Below are 22900 nucleotides of genomic sequence, written 5' to 3' on the forward strand. Positions count from 1 at the left end.
CGTGGCAGTGGTGAGTGTGTGTGTGTGTGTGTGTGTGCGCGCTCGTGTATCACGGGAAGAGGGTTGAAATGGGAATGGGGGACGCGTGTACATTATTCCCAGTTTGATGATGGTTGTGGATATTTGATGATGGTTGTTGGTATTTTATATTTGTACAGTCATGGTCACTCTTGTTTTCATGATTTGTCATTGATTTTACTGTTTTATAGACTAGAGGAGGCTCAGGTGCTGAGACCTATTGCTCGTCCCTACCCCTGGGGGACCTTGGCACCTTAAGGTTGCTCGAGACGGATCCAAGAGCCCCCATGAGGCCCCAAATGCATCTTCCATCTAGCTCTCAACACCTGTGTCCTGATACCCCTCAGGACAACAACATGAAAGTGAGTGTGACCCTGAAGAGTTACAGGAAAATGTGGAACTTGTTGATCAAATCCAGTTGTCCCTTATGGTTAGACACCCTAAGATAAGGGGTGGATTTGCCTAGAACTACTCTGGTTCTAAGTCACAAGACTGATAAACCCAGTGAATATTATTTAATCCTACCTATCAAGGGAAACTGACAACTTCCTTCTGAAATACTAACAGCATTCAAAACATTACTTATAGAGTGAACATATTAAAACTGTCCTGGACCACCTGGGATAGCACCACAGTCCCACAGTATTCTGGGGACCGGGCCTCAGGCTCCTGCAAGTCCGTTCTGCTCAGGCCTGGAGGGCTGCCCTACTCTGGATAAGGGATCTGGAGATTTTCCAACAGAGAGAGTGAAGGAAAATTTTAATTAGCTTTCCTCCCTTCTTGATAAGGAAATAGATTTGAAATTTGACTTGTCAAATTAAAAATAGAGAAACCTGGAGGACATCAGAAAGGACAGGGGAATGAGCTAAAGAGGGAGATGATTTGGTGACAAAAGCTGCCAGGTGGAGGCAAGTGGGACTGCTATGACTGGGGCCGTGCTGCTGGCATCATTGGATTATGGAGAGCTTTAGAAATAGTGATATATGGGGGCCCCTGGGTGGCTCAGTTGGTTGAGCGTCTGACTTGATTTTGGCTCAGGTCATGACCCTGGGTTGTGGGATCAGGGCTCAAGTGGGGCTGTCTGCTGAGTGTGGAGCCTGCTTGAGATTCTCTCTTTCTCCCTCCCTCCCTGCCTATCTACCACTCGCGCATGCTCCATCTCATAGTAAATAAACTTTAAAAAAACAGTGATACATATATATCCAAGAGAATTGAAAGCAGGGTCTCAAAGATATTTGTACACCCATGTTCATAGCATTATTCACAACAGCCAAAAGGTAGAAGCCACCTAAATGTCCATTGACAGATGAATGGATACAGAAAATGTGGTCTCTGTATACGGTAGAATATTATTCAGCCTTAAAAAGGAAGGAAATCATGTTGCCTGGGACAACATTGATGATAAACCTTGGTGACGTTGTTACAAGTGAAATAAGCCAGTCACAGAAACACAAATACTGCGTAGTTCCACCTATATATGAGATATTAAAGTAGTCAGACTGTTAGAAACAGAAAGTGGAATGTTGGTTGCCAGGGCCTGGGGGGAGGGGGGAAAGGAAGTTGTTCAGTGGAAACAGAGTTTCAATTTTGCAAGAGGAAAAGGACTCTGAAGACGTGTTGCAGGGAAGTGTGCATATAGTTGGACTATTGTGCAGTACACTTAAAAATGGTTGAGATGGTAAATTTTATGTGGTTTTTTTTTTTTTTTTACCATAATTAAAGAAAAACACTGGGGCGCCTGGGTGGCGCAGTCGGTTAAGCGTCCGACTTCAGCCAGGTCACGATCTCGCGGTCCGTGAGTTCGAGCCCCGCGTCGGGCTCTGTGCTGACAGCTCAGAGCCTGGAGCCTGCTTCGGATTCTGTGTCTCCCTCTCTCTCTGCCCCTCCCCCGTTCATGCTCTGTCTCTCTCTGTCCCAAAAATAAATAAAAAATGTTGAAAAAAAAAATTAAAAAAAAAAAAAAAAAAAAAAAAAGAAAAACACAAGCAGGATAAATCAATGGATGTACCTTTTGCTGTTACACTTGATTATCATCCTCCCGTGGCTAGTGGTAGTTAGAGCAGCACGGATTGCTGCAGTGACTGTGACTTACCGCGTGCTTACTGTGTACCAGGAGGCACTCTGTATCCTTTTGTAACCCTGTCAGTTCACTGAGCAGCGAGGTAGGCATCGTTATCTGCACTTATCACTGGGGAGTCCGATCATGAGAGAGGAAGTTGTTTGCCCAGGAACACACGGGTCGTAATGAAAGGGTTTGGGGACAGACCCAGCTCTGTCTGATACTAGATTTGTAGCCCCATTCTCAGCTTCCGCTTATTCATCCGTTCATTCACTGAACTATGTGCCAGGCCCTGTGCCCACCACTGAGGATACCGTGGCTATAGGCCCTGATGTTACAGAGCTTAGAGCCTAGCTGGGGTGAGAGACAGTAAGCAGGAAAAGGTGTAAATGCAGATGCAGATGCAGTGACCAGTTTTGGTAAATGTTATGAAAGAGACAGGGTGCTGCGTGGAGGACTGGTCAGCATGGAAGTTGGGGCCTGACGCAGACATGTTCCCAGAAGAGCTCACGAGGGCTGTGATTCTCAGGAAGAGAGGCGTGCCGCCACCACCACTGCCAGGGGAGTCTGCAGGGGCCTCGCTGACCCAGATAACATGACTGAAATAAAGGACAAGAAACGAAAACATTCCCTCAAGACAAGAAGGGAGAATTCGAAGAGGCAAAGGGAAAGAAAGCCCAGAGCTCCCCTGTCAGGATTATAGACGAGTGTCTGAAAATGTGCAGCCCGGTGGCCTGTGATGAAAGAATCCCAGTCCTGCCAAATTCCAGTAGTGTTCTCTTGTTCCACTGGGCCATGTCACCCCTCTGGGCCTCAAATTCCTCATGTGCATGGGGAGAAAAAGAAAGTAAAACATCCACCTAGATAGGTTTCTGGTAGTATTAGTAGTGATAGTATAATCATTACAGCACTGCTCCTGTGTAATTGTCTTCTGATGGGGCTGCATCTCGAATGCTTAGTCAGTTCTAATTGCCACATTTTGAGAGTGACCTGGACAGATTAGGTGTATCCAAAGAGCAGGTCACTACAGAAAGTGTGGAATGAGTTTGGGATGCTTACCCTGCAGAGGTGAGTGCTGACAGGGGAAATGGTCATCTCCAGTGTGCACAGGCTGCTGTGTGGACAGAGTGGTTGACTGAAGAGTGAACAATGAAGGGTGTTCACTTGTTCTGTGTCCATTCAAAAGGCAGATCTGAAACCTGGGAATCAGGCCTGACTAAGAAAGGAACTTCGCAATAAATGGTTATAAGCGATAATGAGTTCCTGGACCACGGGGCTACTCTAACTAGAGACTGGCTAACAGGTTGCTGTAGGAGTCTTTAATTGGGAAGGATGTTGGTCTGCATATATTGTCTGATTCCTTTGTCTTAGATGTTTCTAAGTTATTTTAGAACAGTGGCTTTAAGCTGGCGGCAGATGGAGTATATTTAGATGTTGAATTATATTTAGTTGCAGATGAAGTGGCCAATGTACACCATTACAGAAGTTCAACCAAAAGCCCATCTGTATTTATTAGAAATTTGAAATGAGCGCCGCATGGCATTGACCTTCATCACAGGTTCTTGTCCTCTGCCCCAACCCCATTAGCCAGTCGACCTTTTCACTTGTTGCTATCTGTATCAGCCCACACACTTTGGAAAATGTGCTAACATTTTTTCCATTTATATATTAGTCCAAATTCTAATTGTTTTGAATACATGGTACATTGACATTGTTGAGAATTTTAAAGGGTTCACTGGGAAAAGCTTCCCTGACTCCCTATTCCCCTGTCCAGAGGCAACCATGGTTACTAGCTTCTCATGTATTTGTCTAGGGATATTTTAAGTGTATACATACCTAAGCACATGTGTTTTTTTCTTTCTGCACTTCGCTTTTTTAAAAAGCATCCAACTCTTGATTTTGGCTCAGATCATCATCTCACAGTTCGTAGGATCGAGCCACATGTTGGGCTCTGCGCTGGGCATGGAGCCTGCTTAAGATTTTCTCTCTCTCCCTCCCTCCTCTGCTTGTGCACATATACACACTGCCTCTCTCCCTCCCTCTCTCTTGCTCTAAAAAACTTGTTAAATTAAAATTAAAAACCTGTATCAAGATGTCTTGAAGATTAATCCATAGTAGTATAAAAAGTGCTCCCTCATTCCTTTTCACAGGTGCATATTATCCTCCTGGCCGTGTTGTGGACAAGGAGGCTATCTCCAGTCCCGTGCTATTACAGCATGGACAGTGGATTGCCTTGCATGTCCACTACCGCACACGTGTACAAGTATATCTGCAGGCCATGTTCCTTGAGGCCGACTTGCTGACTCAAAGGGAATAAGCATTTGTAATTTTGTTAGCTATTGTTATATAGTTCTCAATAGAGGTTTTACCAGTTTTCTCTCTTGCAAGCAGTGTGAGTGCCTTACTTCCTCAAACCCTTGCCAAATCAGTATATTGTCAGACGTTCTGAGCTTTTCCAAAGTAAGCGAAAGAAAGAATCTGAGTGCTTTTAATTAGCATGTCTCTTACTGGGAGTGAAATCAGTATCCTTTCTCCTGCGTACAGTCTTGCTGGGCTTTGTAGTGAGGCCATTGAAGAAAGTCATCGGTGCAGACTGAGCCTGGAAGGAGGGGGAGGAGCATCATATCCACAGGAGAGAGCCTGAGAGTTCTTTTTTAAATGAATGTTCGTGAGAGGTTCAAGCAGGCTCAGTCTCCTGCAAGCTAGTTAGCCCGTAAACTCTCTCACCCACATTGGAAAAATTCAATTAAAACAAAACAAATGTAATTCAGAAGTAAAACCACATCCAGAACAAACCATTTATATTGCTTTTTAAAATTTTTAGTCTTAAATTTAATAAAGTGACTTACTTTTGTATTTGAAACAAAATTTAGGATGCAAGTAAACATAATATGTTTAAGTTTGCAAGGAGCTGCCCCGTGCTTCCCAGCGTGCAGGCTCTGACTGGTTGACTCTCAGGGTATCCTTTGATCCCTCAAGGTTTGCTCCCAGCCTCCTCCTGTCCCCAACTCCTCATCCCCCACCCTGCCCACCCTCTGTCCGCCTTCCCTCGGCTTTTGCAGTGAGCAGGTTTTGGCAAAGACCACAGTCTTTTCACTCGGAGCATTGGCATTGCACAGCCTCACCGCTCAGTAGCGGCCTGACCGTTAGTTCTCTAAAATGCTTCTGACCAAACCGGCCCCATCCAGTTTTTCACCTGGAAAGGAACCTTCCAGTCTTAACAGCACAGGTTTGCTTTTGAGTTTTGCAGTAAGCTTCCCAGGTTCAAACCTATCTTGGTTGATGGCAGGGCCATCCTTCAAGTCCCTCGGATCAGAAAGCCAGGAGGTCTCCCTGACTGCTATGGATACGGTGTCCACACACTCCATCCAGTCCTTCGGGAAATCTTGTCGGCTCTACTTTGAAAACGTATTTAGAATCCAGCCACGTCTCTGCCTCCATCTGCACCATCCTGGTCCACGCTGCTGTCATCTGCTGCCCGGATAACCTCCTGACAGGTTTCCCGCTTCTCCACTTGTTTCTCCTGCTGTCTGTTCTCCACGCAGCCAGCAGAGGCGACCTGGAGACACAAGTTGGATCGGGTCAGCCCTTTCTGTTCCAAGCGCTCCCCGTGGCTCTGCCCACCTCAGGGAAACCAGGCCGTCATGTCACGTGGCTCTGCACAGTAGGCCTCCTCACCTCTCTGACCCTGTCTTCTCCCACCCTCTCGACTCCTCCCACCCATCTGTCCTGGCCTCCATGCTGGCCTTTGAACCAGCCGGGCACATTGTCACTTCAGGGTCCGTGCCAGCTTGTGTGCTCTTCCCACACATCCAGATGGCTCCCTGCCTCACCTCCAGGTCTCTGCTCCCGTGTCATGTTCTCAGGCCATTCCGGACACCACGTTTCACACTGCAGCCTCATCCCTCCCCACCCAGTGTGGACTCCTTCTCCCTTCCCTGCTTTATTTCTCTCCATTGCACTTACAGTTTGATTGATTTATTTGCTTTATGGTCTGTCTTCCAACCTAGAACGTAAACTCCAGGAAGGCAGAGAGCTTTATTTTTTTATTTTTTTTTTTTAGATCTTGCTCATACTAAAGCATCTAGAACAGTGCCTGGCACAGGGTAGGTGCTTAGCAAACAGTTGTTAAATGAACTCTCTCTCTTTTCTTTACCAAACTTGTTCCTCAGAGTCTGTCAAACCTAAACTAAAATGAACAAGTGTACTTTGGTACTGGTACTGGTGATGTGAATTAAATCCAGGAGCACTCATCCCTATTTTTTGAGGAATCTCACAGTATAAATACTCAGGCATCATTTGGGTAACAACATGGGGAGAAATCAAGTATGACACAAGAAGTGCCATTAAGGAGAATGCTAAATCCATTCAGTCTGTATCTGGAGGATTCAGTTTCGATTCAGGCGCCGCTCCTAAGAGGGCTGTAGACAAATAAGAACACGTTCAGAGAAAAGCAGTGGGGAGGCGCAGACGGTCCAACCCGTGACACGAAGTGCAGGAACAAGAATGGAGAGAAGACTCCTAGGGAATAGGATTCCTTTTTTGAAATGTTGAGAAGGTGTTCTGTGGAAGATTACTAGGTCCACAGAGAAGATCTGTAGACCTGGAATCATTTCCTTACTCCCCTCCACCCCATCCCAAGCACATCTAGCTCTTGTGCAACCTGAACGTTAGGAGAGAGGCCTTCCTAAAGAAAAAAAGTATAAAGAATATAAGTATAAATTTATAAAAAACAATAGATACAGGCCACTGAAGATGCCTGTGCAGTGAGGGTCTCCAAAGCATCAGCTTCATTTATTTCATGATAAATCCACCCCAGTCAGATTGCATATGCCAGCAAAACCGAGCTCCTTGTAATTCTCCGAACACACCATGTTTTCTCTTCCCTCGGTGGCTTCGCATAGAGTGTTCCCTGTCTAGAACACTCTTTTCCCAACAGTATCTACTCATCCTTTAACTTCTAATTCAAAGGTTACCTGTTCTGTGAGGCCTTAGCCGAGTCCTCCGGATAACTTAGGTGGTATGGCTTTTCCCACACCCTCACTGAATCCCATGCATGCCTCCACTATGGTACCTGGCTTCTTGTTTGACTTTGGTTGATTTGTCAGGCTTCCCTTATACTGTGTATCGGTCAGGATGGGCTGGATTATGCCATAGTAACAAGCAAGTCCAAAAACCTCAGTGGCTTAAAACAGCACAGGTTATTTCTTGCTCACACTGTGTGTATACATTGTGGGTCAGCTTTTGTTCTCACTTTATGCTAACAGAGTAGGCACAATCTGGAGCACTGCCAGTTGTGGGCCAGAGAGTAAATAGTGAAGCAGAACATGTACTTTCTCTTAAAGCCTTCTCCTAGAGATGGCATACTTGTCTACATTCCATTGGTTATAACTAATTGCAGGTGGTCAGGGAAATCCAACGTGACCCGTAGGCAAGGAAGCTCCAGAATATTGGCCAGTAGCCTCACAGCCTCAACAATTAGCTTCTTGAGAACAGGGGTGGCACAATTCTAAAAATCTTTATATACCCAGTATCTAGCACATGGTACTTAGCACATAGTAAGTCTTCAACTATTTTGAGTGAAAAATGTAGAGAGCGGAACCTAAAAGAAGGTAATTGCTTTCCATTTACTGCAAGGAACCATTTCCAACATCTTTTCAACCTCAATAGGTGCTGACCTTCCTGTCTCTGGAAGTATTCAAGCATAGGCTTTCCTAACTGGTTAGTGCTATTTTCAACATAATTCATGCAAAGATGAGTGGTTAGAGACTTATGTGGTCTCTAAAATCCCTTTAATTCTGGGTACTCTGTATTTATATCATAATCACCTTTCTGAGCTTGAGAAGGAATAAATTTGTGTTCACGGAAAAGGTGATAACATCTGACTGGAGCAGGCTATTTCTGTTGGTGACTTGAGAGAAACAAGAATGAGTTGAGGGGAGTAAACAAGTAGAGGGCTCTGGCCCCAAGCCCTCCACTGAAGGGTGATTACTAAATGCAAGAAGTATCGTGTCCCTTACAACCCAGAGCGTAAAAGGAGGCCAGCACTGGACTTGGCGTTGCTTTGACACTTGAGGATTCGGCTTAGAAACAGGCTTGAACTCTTTGTGATTCCTTTCTTTGTTTCAGCAAAACCTGATAATTGTAGCCAGCAGATCTGCTGGCCTGCCAAGGTTCTGCCCACACACATTCCTGAGGATGGACGGTTCCCTTGTGTTCTCTTTGTTATAGATTCCTGATGACTGACTTGGTCTAGTCACTTGGCCCTGCTGTAACAGAACTCTGTAGTCATACATAGGAGTAAATAACGTGCCCCCTCTTCTGACAGTGTAAAATGTTATACATACTAAGGATCATGGTAGCCCTGTCAAGTCATAATTAAAAAAAAGACAACACTGGAATAATTCAGCTTCTAAAACCTTTGAGCCCTTGGTAAGTAGGCTCAAAATAATAGAATTCATAATGTAAATAATGTAAAAATAATTAAAGGTAGTGGGTTTATTATTCAGTTGGTATTCAGAGTGAATATGGTCTAAAAAACAACATGGGATTTAGTCAGAATATCAGGCTCATCTGCAGATCTGCTGTGTGACTTTGTCACGTCACCTCAATGCGAAGATGGGGGAAGGGACAATAACCACCGGCGACTTGGAAGGCTAGGGGGATGGATCAAAAGAAATGAAAGTACTTTGCAGGCTATGAAGCACTTTGAGTGATAACATGGAAGTAAATCCAGTTTCCTAGTTGGTCATGGAAATTTCTTGGCCTTTCTTTCTAGCATAGCGGTGGCGCCATCGGTGCAAATTGATCCTCTTGTGTGTGGTGTTATCTTAGACTGCAGAAGTCTCTTCAGATGGAACCTATTGATTCAGTTCGGAGCTTCTGGCAGTGGTTCACAGCACCAGCCACTGATCCCCACTGCTGGGATCACTTGACTCATGCTGAACAGTGATCCTGAAAGGTATCCACACGTTCGATCACTTATAGCCCTGACTGAATTCATATGAGAACCTGCTGGGTTTCTTGTTTTGTTTTGTTCGCACATCTGGCTCCAATACAACTTGTTGACACGCTTCGGGTGCTTAAGGGGTTCACTGATTTTTTTGAGCTACTGTGTGCAACTCCACGCAAATATGTGATATTTAGGATGTTTGTAAGTAGGGCTCTTTTTAAGTATCAAAATTCTGCAAGGATTCTGCCTCCATTTGTGCCCTTATGGATTTCAGGGTGTCAAGCGTTCTTTGAAGTGGTCAGATTCATTGATGGATTAAGAACCGTGAGTGGTCACCATCCCTCCACCTCCCTAGTCCAGGCCACAGCAGTTATCATGTATTGTTCCAGGCAAATGACCTCCACAAGTCAGGCTTACCAAGTAAATGACAAGATAGTGATACCACTTAGGGGCTCCATGTTGACAAAGCCTGGGCACCCCTCCTGCGCAGATGGTTCATGTCACATCGAACCTCCCTGCTCTATGTGAGCGACTAACAACCACCCCATATGCTGGCCTCTCCATTTGCAGGGTGTACTGCTCACTGGCACTATTAATTTTACCTGTTTTAATATTTACTGATATTTTTTAATTAAAAGCAATACATTGGGCACCTGGTGGCTCAGTCGGTTGAGTGACTTTAGCTCAGGTCATAATCTCACGGTTCGTGAGTTCGAGCCCCACATCAGGCTCACTGCTGTCAGCCTGTCAGCATGAAGCCTGCTTGGGATCCTCTGTTCCCCTCTCCCTGCCCCCCCCCCACCCCCGCCGCCACTTGCACTCTCTCAAAAATAAATATTTAAAAAGCAACACATGACTGTAACAAATTCAAACAATATAGAAAGCACAAAGTTACAAAAAAAAGGTAAATGTTCCTGTCTGTCCTAATAAAATCCCTCACTATTCAATGGATCAGTATTTGTTCTTTTAAATTCTGTTTCTATTCAAGCAAATATAAGTCTACAAAGATTGTTCTTTAAAAAATGAAACATATTTTGCAGCACATTATATATTATTATTTAAATACGTCTTAGAGATGTATTCACATCAGTACCCATGGGTCTTAACCTTTTTAAATGGCTGCGTTTCATTTCCTAGTGCCAGCTCTATTGTGTGTTTCATCACCACCCGACTAATGGACGTCGTTGCTACTACGAAACGATGCAGTGGATAACCTGATTGAGATCTTTGCGATCATGTGCGTGTATTTTTGTACCTCATCAGATTATGTGGGCTTTTCAGAGTGAAATGGCTAGATAAAAGGAAAGGCCTTTTCAAGTTTTGATGGCTATTGCTAAATTGACCTCCATACAAATTTCACCAATTTATACTCTCCTATTGCATGAAAATGACACAGTCTGTTTTTCTGATTTTTGTCAATCTGTGAAGAAGGAGGAGGAGCCTCATTTAAAAAAAATTTTTTTTTAATGTTATTTTTGAGAGAGAGAGAGAGAGTGAGCGAGCACAAGAGGCTGAGGGGTAGAGGGAGAGGGAGACGCAGAATCCAAAGCAGCCTCCAGGCTCTGAGCTGTCAGCACAGAGCCCAGTGCAGGCCCAAACTTAGGAACCATGAGAACATGACCTGAGCCAAAGTCAGATGCTCAATGGAAGGAGCCACTTAGGTGCCCCGAGCCTCATTTTTAATTTAATTTTCATTTCCCTAATTACCAGTGAGGTTGAGCATCTTTTCTAGTTAATAGCTTGTGGTAATTTGCTTGTTCATTTCCTTGCCCCCTTTCTAGTATTTTTGTCATATACATTGTAAACATTATCGTCATCTTATAAATTTCCTCCCAGTGTGTCACTTATGTCTAAGCCTTATTGATGGTTTCCTTTAGTAGTCAAAATTTATCATATTTATGAAGTCAAATCAATCAACCTTTTCTTTTGCAGTTGCTAGGTTTTAAGTCTTGCACAGAAAAAATTTTCAGCACAACTTAAAAAGATTTTTACTGTATTTTTTCTAATATGTTTGTGATCTTGTTTGTTGTATTTCTCTGTTAAATTCACCTGGAAATTATTTTTCTTTAAAATATTGGTGAGGATTGAACTTAGTTGCTCTAATACTTATTAATTTGCCTCACTTTCCCAACTGATTTAAAAATAGCACTGTTTTCATACTCTGAAAATTCCATATATGCAAAGTGTATCTAGATGATCTGTTCATCCATTTATCATTTCTTATGCTGATAATACACTATTCTAATTACTCAAGCTTTAAATGTTTTTTTAATGTTTATTTTTGAGAGAGAGAGCGAGGGAGGGGCGGAGAGAGAGAGGGGGAGAGAGAGAGAAGAGAGAGAATCCCAGGCAGGCCCCGAAGTCAGTGCAGAGTCCAAGGTAGGTCTCGATCTCACGAACCATGAGATCATGACCAGAGCCAAAATTAAGAGTTGGATGCTTAACCACCCAGGCACCCCTCAAGTTTTAAATATGTTTTGATGTTGGGCACCTGGGTGGCTTAGTCGGTTGAGCAGCCAGCTTTGGCTCAGGTCATGATCTTGCGGTGTGAGCCGCACACCGGCCTCTGTGCTGTCAGAGCCTCCTTTGGATTCTGTGTCTCCATCTCTCTCTCTCTCTCTCTCTCTCTCTCTCTCCCCCTCCCCTGCTTGTGCGTGCTCTGAAAAATAAATAAATAAACATAAAAAAATATGTTTTGATGTCTTGTAGAGCAAGTTCATCTAAATAGTTTTAAAACTTAAAGCTGTTTTGTGCTTTTTGCCTTCCAGAGGAATTTCAGATTTAGCTTGTCAAATCCTATGAAGAATCTTGATGGCAATTCCTCAAACATTTTTTTAATAAAAACTTTCAGACATACAGAAAAATTGAACTAATTTTATAGTGAACACCCACATCCTCATCACCTAGACTTTACCGTCCCCATTTTACAGTACTTGCATTACCTGCTGGCATTTTGATTGTGATTGTGATTGTACTGGATTTAGAGATTAATCTACAGAGGACTGACATCTACATAGTTCTGAATCTTTGCCTCCAGGAATATACTATGACTCTCCACTTATTTAGGTCTTCTTTTTTGTTCTTGTTAGAGTTTTGGAGTTATTGCCATATAGATATTGCCCGTGTTTTTACAAAGGTTTATTCTGAGATCTTTTCCAGTTTTGGCTGTTAATGTGAATGGGCTCTCCACCACCCCCTCCCATTTCCTTCTCTAATGGATTATTTTTGGCGTAGGGGAAATGTAATGATTTGTGTGTATTGCAAATGTATCTCATCATTTTTTTAAGCTTATTTATGTTTTGAGAGGGATAGCATAAGCAGAGGAGGGGCAGAGAGAGAGAATCCCAAGCAGGCTCTGCACTATCAGCACAGAGCCCAATGTGGGGCTCGATCTCATGACCATGAGATCATGACCTGAGCCGAAATCAAGAGTTGGGCGCTTAACGGACTGAGCCACCTAGGAGCCCCTATCTCATCCTCTTACCCAGTCCTCTTATTAGTTATAACAGTTTTTCAGGAGATTTTCTTACTCATGTGCAAATAACACCAGTTTGTCTCATCTTATTGTCTAGGATCCCATTACAATGTTAAATAATGATAGTGGGAATTCTTATCTTGTTCCTGAGTTGAGTGTTTCACTACTAGGTGTAATGTTTGTTGTGGTTTCTGGTAGAAATCCTTTATCTCAGGACGTTTCCCTCTTTTTTTCCTTCATTTCCTAAATCTTTTAAAAAATGAGAGTTTAGACCTAAACAATAGTAGAGACCATTTGGACCTGTGAGACACATACAGAGCCCTCCACTCAACAACAGCAGAATGTGCATGTGCCTTCTTCTCAAGTGCACCTGGAACATTCTCTGGGATGGATCATATATTAGGACGTAAAACAAAGCCCTAACAAATTTTAAAAGATTGAAATTATACCAAGTGCCTTTTCCAACCACATTTCTTTGTGGTTGGAAATGAGATGAAATGAAATGAAACAAATCACTAGCAAAAAGAAAACTGGAAAATCCACAAATATGTGGAAACTAAACAACACACTCTTGAACAACCAACGGGTCAAAGAAATCACAAGGGGAACTGGAAAATATCTTGAAACAAATGAAAACACAAACATAACATACCAAAACTTATGGATGCAGCAAAAGCAGTACTAAGAGGGTCATTTATAGTGGTAAATGCCTACATTTTAAAAAAGGAAGATCTCAAATCAACAACTCACTCTGCACCTCCAGGAACTAGGAAAAGAACAAACTAATCCCAAAGTTAGCAGAAGGAAGAGAACAATAAAGATTAAAGCAAAAATAAAACAGAATAGAAAAACAATAGAAGCCAGTGAAACAGAGTTGGTTTTTTGAAAAGATCAACAAACTTTGGCACACCCTTAAAACAAATTGGCACGCCCTTAGCCAGACTAAGAAAAAAGAGAGGAGACCCAATGACAAAAATCAGAGATGAAAGAGAAGACAGTACAACTGATGCCACAAAAATTAAAAGGATCACAGGAGACTATTAGGAACAATTATATGCCAACACATTGGGTAACCTAGAAAGAATGGATACATTCCTGGAAACACACAACCTACCAAGACTAGATGATGAGGAACTACTAAAGATCTGGTCAGACTTCTAACTAGTAAGGAGACTTGAATCAGTAATCAAAAAGCTCTCCACAAAGAAAAGCCCAGGACCAGACAGCTTCACTGGAGATTTCTACCAAGCATTTAAAAAAATGACACCAAACCTTCTCAAACTCTTCCAAAAATTGAAAAGAAGGGAACACTTCCAAACTCATTTTATGAGGTAAGCATTACCCTGATACTGAAACAAAGATATAACAAAAAAGCTACTGACCATATTTCTGATTACTGTTGATACAAAAGTGCTTAACAAAATACTAGTAAATCAAATTCAATAGCACATTAAAAGGATTATATACCATAACCAAGTGGGCTTATTCCTGGAACCCAAGGAATGTACTACATATGAAAATTAATGTAATATACCACATTAACAGACTGAGGGACCAAAACCATAGGATTATCTCAATTGATGCAGAAAGAGCACTTGATAAGATTAGACATCTTTCATGATAACACTCCAAAAACTAGGAATGGAAGGTAATTACCTCGACATAATAAAGGCCATATATGAAAAGTCCACAGCTAACATTATGCTTAATGGTAAAAAACTGAAAGCTTTTCCTTTAAGATCAGGAGCAAGTCAAGGATGCCCACTCACACCACTTCTATTTCAACATACTACCGGAAATCTTAGCAGAGCAATTAGTCAAGAAAAATAAAGGCATCCAACTTGGAAAGGAAGAAGTCAAATTATCTCTCTTCACAGATGATATGATCATATATGTAGAAAATCCTTAAGCTTCCACAAAAATAACTGTCATAACAAAAGAATTCAGCAAAGTTGCAGGACACAAAATCAACACACAAAAATCGGTTGTGTTTCTATATACTAGAAGTGAAAAATCTAAATAGGAAAACAGACTCATTTACAGTCGCCTCAAAAGAACAAAATAACTAGAGAGCCCAAAGACTCATACACCAAACACTACAAAACAGTATCAAAAGAGACTAAAGAAGACCCAAGTAAAAAGAAGGACATCTTATGTTCATGGATTAAAAGACTTAATGTTGCTAAAATGTCCTTACTACTCAAACCAATCTACAGATTCAATGCAATTTTTATTAAAATCCTAATGGCATTTTTTTTTTTGCAGAAATGGGAAAAATCCTGAAATTCATATGGAATTTCAAAGGACCCTGAATAGCCAAAACAGTCTTGAGAAAGGAAAGCAAAGCTGGAGGCCTAACAAATCCTAATTTCAAAATATATTACAAAGCTACAGTAAGAAAAATGGTATGGTACTGGCATAAAGATGGACATAGACCAATGGAACAGAATAATAGCCCAGAAATAAACTCTTGCATATGTAGTTAAATGATTTCCAACAGGTGTGCCAAGGCTACTGCACAATGGAGAAAGGATAGTCCCTTCAACAAATGGTACAGGAAAAACTGGATCTCCACGTGCAAAAGAATGAAGTTGGACCGTTACCTCACACCATATACAAAAATTAACTCAAAATAGATGAAAGATCTAAACATAAAAGCTGAAACTATAAAACTTCAAGAAGAAAATATAGGGGTGAGGGCTTCATGACATTGGTTTGATAATGATTTCTTGGATATGACATGGAAAGCACAAGCAATAAAAGCGAAAATAGACAATGACTATAGACAAATAGACAAATTTGACTATCAGATTTGACTATATCAGACTTAAAAATTTCTGCACCTCAAAGGAAACAATCTAACAGACTGAAAAGGTGACCTGTGGAATAGGAGGAAATACTTGCAAACTGTGTTTATCTGATAAGGATTAGTGTCTAGAATATATAAAGAAATCCTATAACACAACAAATAACCTGATTGAAAAATGAACCAAGCACTTGAATAGACTTTTCTCCAAAGAAACTGTACAAATGACCAACAAGTATATGCAAAGATGTTCAGCATCACTAATCATTAGGGAAATTCAAATCAAACCAAATGAGGTATTACCTCATACACGTTAGGGTGGTCACCATTAAAACAAACAAACAAACAAAGAAACAAACAGAAAATAACAAGTGTTGGTGAGGATGTGGAGAAATTCATTGTTGGTGGGAATGTAAAATGGTGTAGCTGCTATGGAAAATATTATGAAGCTTCTTAGAAAATCAGAAATAGAACTACCATATGTCCAGCAAGCCTACTTCGGGGTATATATCCAAAAGTATCAAAAGCCGGGGTTCAGAGAGATATTTGTACACCCTTGTTCACAGCAGCATTATTCACAATAGGCCAAACATGGAAGCATCCTAAATATTCTTCAAAAGATGAATGGATAAAATGTGGCATATATGTACAATGGAATGCTATTCATCCTTAAAAAGGAAGGAAATCCTGTCACATGGTATAACACGAATTAACTTTGAGGACATTATCCCAAGTGAAAGAAGCCAGTCACACAAAGACAAATACTGCATGCTTCTACTTTTATGAGGTATCTAAATTTGCTGGACTCACAGAAGCAGAAAGTAGAATGATGGTTTCCAGGGGTTAGGGAGGGGGGAAAAGGGATCCATTGTTGTTCAGTGGGTATGCAGTTTCAGTTTTGCAAGATGAAGAGAGTTCTGGAGATAGGATACACGAGAATGTGCATATAGTTTACTGTGCTGGACACTTCAAAGTAGTTGAGATGGTAAATTTTATAGTGTGTGGTTTTTACCACAATAAAAAATTGAGAGAGCCTGGGTGGCTCAGTCAGTTGAGCGTCTGACTCTTGATTTTGGCTCAGGTCAGGATCCCAGGGTTGTGGGATTGAACCCATATCGGGCTCCGTGCTGAGTGTGGAGCCTGCTTAGGATTCATTCATTTATTCATTCATTCTCTCTCTCTCTCTTAAAAAAAAATTGAGAGTATAATCTTATTAAATGCTGTTTTGGTTCTTCTCCTTTAATTAATTAATGAAATTAATTTTTTGAAGAAATTTTCTAATATTTAAGACACTTTGAAATCTTGGCATAAACCACAGCTTCATTTATGACAGATTATGAGCCAATTTCCTTAATATATGGAGGACTCTCTATAATGCTAAGCAAAATAAGTCTGTCTGAGAAAGACAAATATCCTGTGATTTCACTCATATGTGGAATTTAAGAAATGGAAAAAAAATAAATAACAGACAAACCAAAAAATGGACTCTTCCCTAGAGAGAACAAACTGATGGTTACCAGAGGGCAGGTGGATGGCGGGATGGGGGAAACTATTGAAGGGGATTAAGAGTACACTTGTCGGTCATGATGAGCACTGAGTACTATATGGGATTGTTGAATCACTATGTTGTACCCCTGAAACTAATACAGCACACTATATGTTAACTATCCTGGAATAAAAAAATATATATGGAGGACTCTCAAAATCCCCTAGAACAATGGACAAAAAGAATTTGTTACAAAATGTCAATGATATGTGAGAAGGTTTTCAGCCATGCCTGTAAAGAAATGCAAGTTAAAACAATCGTGACCAGTTTTTTGTGTGTCAAATTAGCAAAGACTAGAAATAGTAACTATATGCAATGATAGTGAGGGCACTCTAGTTCTCTGGTGGCGAGAGTGAAAATCATATCTATTTGGAGGACAACTTTGTATTTTACTAACAATATTTTACTAGTAAGAAATTCTTATAAGAAAGTCAGAATTTTAGAAATTCTCAAAAGCACAAAAATACATGCAGGGACAGTTTTTGAGCCATTGCCTCTAATAGCTTAAAAACTAGAGAAATGTGCAGATGTCTGCTAACAGCTGGATTGGTTAAGTAAATTATGATGCACCCATAATTAGAACATCATTTCAAAGAGCGAGCTGAGGGGTGCGTGGGTGGCTCAGTTAAGCATCTGACTCTTGGTTTTGGCTCGGGTCATGATCTCACTGTTCGTGGGTTCGAGCCCCACGTCGGGCTCTGTGCTGACAGTGCGGCGCCTGCTTGGGATTCTGTCTCTCTCCCTCTCTGTCTCTCTGCCCTTCCCCCACTCTTGCTGTCTCGGTCCCTCTCAAAATAAATACACGTAAAAAAAATAAAAGCATGATATAAACTGTGGACTCTGCCACTCTTCCCATTGTCACGGAAGACACCGAGGAGCAGAATGGGGTGTAAAATACAACTCCATATTTTGTTGTTTAAAAAGTGGTTATAATAATCTATGCCTAGAAAACATATTTGAAAAATGGACACCAGATTAACACCAGCTGTCTTTGGGGTGAATAGGGACGAATTTTACTTCAGTTCATTGTTTCTGAGAGAGAGAAGTTTCTACATAAAGAGCATAATTTGAAAGAGGAAGTAAAAAGGGTAAATCTCAATGTAAATCTCTATTGCTAACAATTTCTTTAAAAAAAGAGAAGGCTACCTGCAAGTTTTTGTCTTGGATAAAGTTGAGATGTACATAGCGTCTGTTATACCACAGGACCGCCTTTGCGGTCTGTTCCATGGCGGTTTTTAAGAGAATGCGAAGTTGGAAGAGTGGGTATCACTGTTACAGTCGTAGGAGGCAGCCCAGTCCTTGGTGTGTCAGATGACCTCCGGGGCCCATGCACCAAGGACCCCAACGTCTACACAGTTTCCCTACAGACACCCAAAAAAGGGGAGGGGCTTGGGGAACCCTGCCCCGTCATGCAGTCTCAATAAAGCATACTGTGCCCCCCGAAATAGGAAGATGATCACTGTAAAATATTCGACTATACCCATATCTGTCGAACCAGCCTCATTATAGAAGTCCGGTTCTTCCCCTGTGTGGTCCTCTGTTTGATCTTTCAAAACCACGAGCAGTATGCCACGATCTCTCCGTGAAGTTCTGTTTCTGTAACTCTGCCAGCTGCTCCCATGGTTCCTGTTCTTACTGATAAGTCGTGGGCTGTGTGTTTAGGAGGGCAGCCAGACCTGGAAGGAGTCTGCTGAGAGTCGCCTTTCGAAACGTTGAGTCCTCCTGTTGAGCTCGTTGTGCTTCTAGTTCCTTCCTCAGAATTAAAACAACAAAAAAAGTTCTTATCTATAATGTAAAGTTAAACACTTTAAGAATTTTATCTGTAAACATTTTTTTCAAGCCCCACATGGATATTTTGTAGTCTTGAAATGTAGCGATTAATAGCTGCAACTTTGCTAATTTAGTGAATTGAGCGGCTCTGAATTCCCAAAGACAGACTTTTCAAAAAGTTATATGCTAGGGGTGCCTGGGTGGCTCAGTGGGTTAAGCATCCGACTCTCGATTTCAGTTCGGATCATGATCTCACAGTACGTGAGTTCAAGCCCTGCATCGGGCTACATGCTGACAGCACAGAGCCTGCTTGGGATCCTCTCTTTCCCTCTCTCTCTGCCCCTCCTCCGCTCATGTTTCCTCCTCACCCGTCTCTCTACCTCTTCCTCTCCCTGCCCCTCCCCTGCTCACTTATTCTTCTCTCTCTCTCTCTCTCTCTCAAAATAAATAAACATTAAACAAAATTTTTTTAAGTTAGGTGCTTTTCTTATTAAAAAAAAATTACAAGATGAATTTTCAAGACAGAGTATAGAAAAGATTCTACAAAGAATGATGAGCATGCAGTTGTCACCTGGACCTTGTCTGTGGCTCTTTGGCAGCTTAAAACCTTGCATTTATATCCGCCAGTGTCACTCAGGGCTTGAGTTAGGAGTTCCACATGGTAATTAGAGCCTCGTTTGTCAGAGCTGGTCCATGAAAGTCTTGTGGATGAATGTTTTTTTAGATAATTGGGGCTTTACCCTTTAAGTACCTCTTTTATTGGATGCCCTGTTAAAAATGCATGACAAGTAAGCAAACTCAACTTACCTAAAGGTAAGGTAATGTTGCTAAAAACAGCCCCACGGTAAGCATCCACTTGGTGAGCATATGGGTGTTCACTGTAAAATTCCTTCAGCTTGGTTGCATGTTTAAAATTTTTCCTAATAAATATCGAGGGGGAAACAGCATTTTTGGAAGTCCTGCACACCCCTTATTCCAACAGTGTTGTGGTTACTCAATGTGTGTGTGTGGAATGGTTAAGGCTGCCGGCTCTGGAGCCAGACTGCCAGGTTCCTGGGCCGTCTCTGCTGCTTCCCAGCTGTGTGCCCTTCAGGCGGTTACTGTCTTCTCTGAGCCTTGCCTTTCTTGTCTGTAAAATGGGAATGATAGTAGTTCCTGCTCCAGGGTTTGTTGTGGGAATGGACTGAGAAGATGTGTATATACATGCCTCCCGCAGTACTGAACACTCTACACTTTGGCAAGTATGGCCACTCTACCCCCACTACCGTTACGTTGCAGGTACCTTCAGCGTTGACCCCTGGCCCACTCAGAATCGTTACTGCTCTCCTTGGTCATTGACTTGAATGACAATTTGGGGCTACTTTGAGACTTAATTTTCAATGCCATGGGTATTTGTCCCCCAGTCAAATCCATCTTTATGTTGGCCACCTCCCAGCCTAAATTGCCAGGAACGTAATTTAACTCTTCCTCAGTGAAGCCCAGCCCCATCCCAAACCTCAGTGATGGCAGTGTCTCGGGTGCCTGCACCCTGTAGACAGAGCTGTGTGCTTTCCTGCCCCTGAATTCTGCTGGCTGCCACCTTCAGGTGAGCACATGGTCTCTTCGTTTGCCCCCGGGGCTGCTGTTCGCTGGTGGCTGTGCATTCTCTTCCTTCTCTCCCTCCTCTCCAGCCTTAGGTTCACGACCTCTGCTGTTCATCTTTACCCAGGACAGAAAAGAGCACCAAGGTAAATCAGGAAGTGTCACGGATAAATGATGTCACCTGTATAGGGACCTCATAAGTGGGAATGATGCCCTTCCTCTACAGAACTGAGTGCTAGAGCTTTCTATCCTCCACCTCTCTTGGGTTTGATGTCCTTCTCGTGGTTTTCAGCATATTCACGTTTTTTTGCAATCATCACAACTATCTCAGAACGTTTCATGTTCTTAGAACATTTCATCACCCCAAAAGAAACCTCGTACGCGTTAGCAGTCACTCCTCGTTCTCCCCTCAGCCCTTGGCAACCACCACTCTACATTCTGTCACTTTGGATTTACCTCTTCAGGGCACTTCCTACAAATGTGGTCATATAATGTGGCATTTTGGAGCTGCATACTTGCAGTTACCATGTTTCTGTCTGTGTTGGGGCATTTTAACAGTGCTTCGTTCCTTTTTACAGCATAATAATAAGCCAGTTACATAGACATACCAAATGTTGTTTATTCATCCATCTGTTGGTGCACATTGAGATTGTTTCCACCTTTTGGCTATTGTGATGGTGATGCCATGAGTGTTTGTGTGCGAGTGTTTGTATGAACATATTCTTACTTCTGTGTATATACCTAGCACTGGAATTACTGGGTTTTCTGGTAACTCGGTATTTAACGTGAAGTCGAAGAACTGCCAACTGATCTACAAAGTGGCTGTGGCATCTTATGTCCTGCCAGCAATGTACGAAGGCTCTGACTTCCCCCCATCTCCACCTGTACGTGTTATTTGTCACTGTGATTGTAGCTATCCCAGTGGGGATGTGGTATCTCCTTGTGGTTTTGGTTTTTCACTTCCCTGAAGACTAATGATGTTGAGCACTTTTTAATGCTTATTGGCCATTTGTAGATCTTCTTTGGAGGAAGGTCTGTTCAAATCCTTTGCCAATTTTTAATTGGGTTGTCTTTTTATTGTTGAGTTGTAAGAGTTCTTCGTATATGCTGGATACAAGCCCCTTATCAGATGGAGGACTTGCAAATAAATTCTCCCCTTCTGTGAGTTGTCTTTGTCACTATCTTGCTGGCAGCCTTTGAAGCACAACCGGTTTGAATTTTGACGGAGTCCAGTTCACCTGGTTTTTCTTATGTAACTTGCACTTTCAGATATTCTATTTGATGTCCCCAGTGACTTCTCTGGAAATCTGATTTGCTCACTGTGTACAGAATTGCATTGTGCTTAGTTTTCCTGATTTGGAATTGTAAAGCACTTGCTTTAAAATGTTTGCCAGTAATAGAGGATGTTAGAAATGTTGATACTTGTGGAGGTGATAAACCCATTTCTGTGCCTTTAGCCTCAGGATGATAGAAAAAATACATCCTATCTATGCCCAGAGGTCATTTCACTGTCAGTGACAGTGGGACACTGGAAGCCAGTTCAGTAGCAGGGAGGGTGATTAAGTTCATAGTGGGACCTTATTAGGCAACTATTGAATAATATCATTAGGAAGCTTAATGAAAATGTTTATGATGAAATCTTCAATTTAAAAAAAATGAAACACAGGGCACCTGGGTGGCTTAGTCAGTTGAGCGTCTGACTCTTGATTTTGGCTCAGGTCATGGTCTTGTGGTTTGTGGGTTTGAGCCCTGCGTCGGGCTCTGTGCTGACAGCGTGGAGCCTGCTTGGGATTCTCTCTCACCATCTCTCTCTTCCCTTCCCCCACTGGTGCTGTCTCTGTCTCTCAAAATAAATAAGTAAACTTAAAAAAAACAAAAACGAAACACAAGTATGTGCCTTGTATGACTAAAATATGTGTTAAGACATTTGGACTAGGTTGAAGGGTATACAAAATTACAGGTAGTTTTAGTTTCATCTATTTTATTTAATACTGATATTTTATCTTAAATATCAATTTTAAGGTATTTTACCTAACAATTAAAAATTCAGTTTAAAAAAAGTGTGCATGATATTTCAAATCAGTGGGAGAAATGGCGACAAGTAGTCAGGTCTGGTGTGCTTATTCTTATCCCACCCAACTTTTTTTTTAACAGGAATTATTTTTTATCGTCATGATCATCAGGGTTAGACTTACAGAAAAATAGTTTGCTGTGAGTATTTAAGAACTTGAGTAGAGATATTTTGTCTCTTTACATTTTCATATTAAATCCAAATACTGATGATAAGGTGATTTTGGAATTAGAATTACTATTTATTTTAGTCATTACCAGTATTGCAGTTTGCTATGTTAATAATAGGGGTCCCAGAAACACTTTTCTCATGGCATCTCATGAAAGAATTATAATGATTTTATATGTAAATAAACCAATCACTCCAACATTTGAAACAAATTTCATTGAAAAAAAATTCTTTTTATTCGGATTTTGTGTCTCCCTCTCTCTGCCCCTTCCCTGCTCATGTTCTGTTTCTCAAAAGTGAATAAACGTAAAAAAAAAAAATTAAAAAAAGAATTTTGGGGCACCTGGGTGGCTCAGTCGGTTGAGCGTCCGACTTCTGCTCAGGACGTGATCTCATAGTCTGTGAGTTTGAGCCCCGCGTCAGGCTCTGTGCTGACAGCTCAGAGCCTGGAGCC

At 41.7% G+C, this 22900-nt stretch overlaps 1 protein-coding gene across 4 annotated transcripts in view; it reads left to right on the forward strand.

Moving 5' to 3' along the window:
* Window positions 1–22900, forward strand: part of ZHX3 (zinc fingers and homeoboxes 3) — a 117360-nt gene that overhangs the window by 88587 nt on the left and 5873 nt on the right. Inside the window, exon 3 of one of the 4 annotated variants that reach the window (XM_049650783.1) lies at window positions 8856–9038. The exons of the other annotated variants lie outside the window; for them this stretch is intronic. The gene's annotated coding sequence lies outside the window, so the exon portion shown is untranslated. The remainder of the gene's footprint in view (window positions 1–8855; window positions 9039–22900) is intronic. 4 annotated transcript variants of the gene reach the window in all.

The sequence above is a fragment of the Panthera uncia genome (assembly GCF_023721935.1).
Source record: "Panthera uncia isolate 11264 chromosome A3 unlocalized genomic scaffold, Puncia_PCG_1.0 HiC_scaffold_11, whole genome shotgun sequence".
NCBI classification, from domain to species: domain Eukaryota; kingdom Metazoa; phylum Chordata; class Mammalia; order Carnivora; family Felidae; genus Panthera; species Panthera uncia.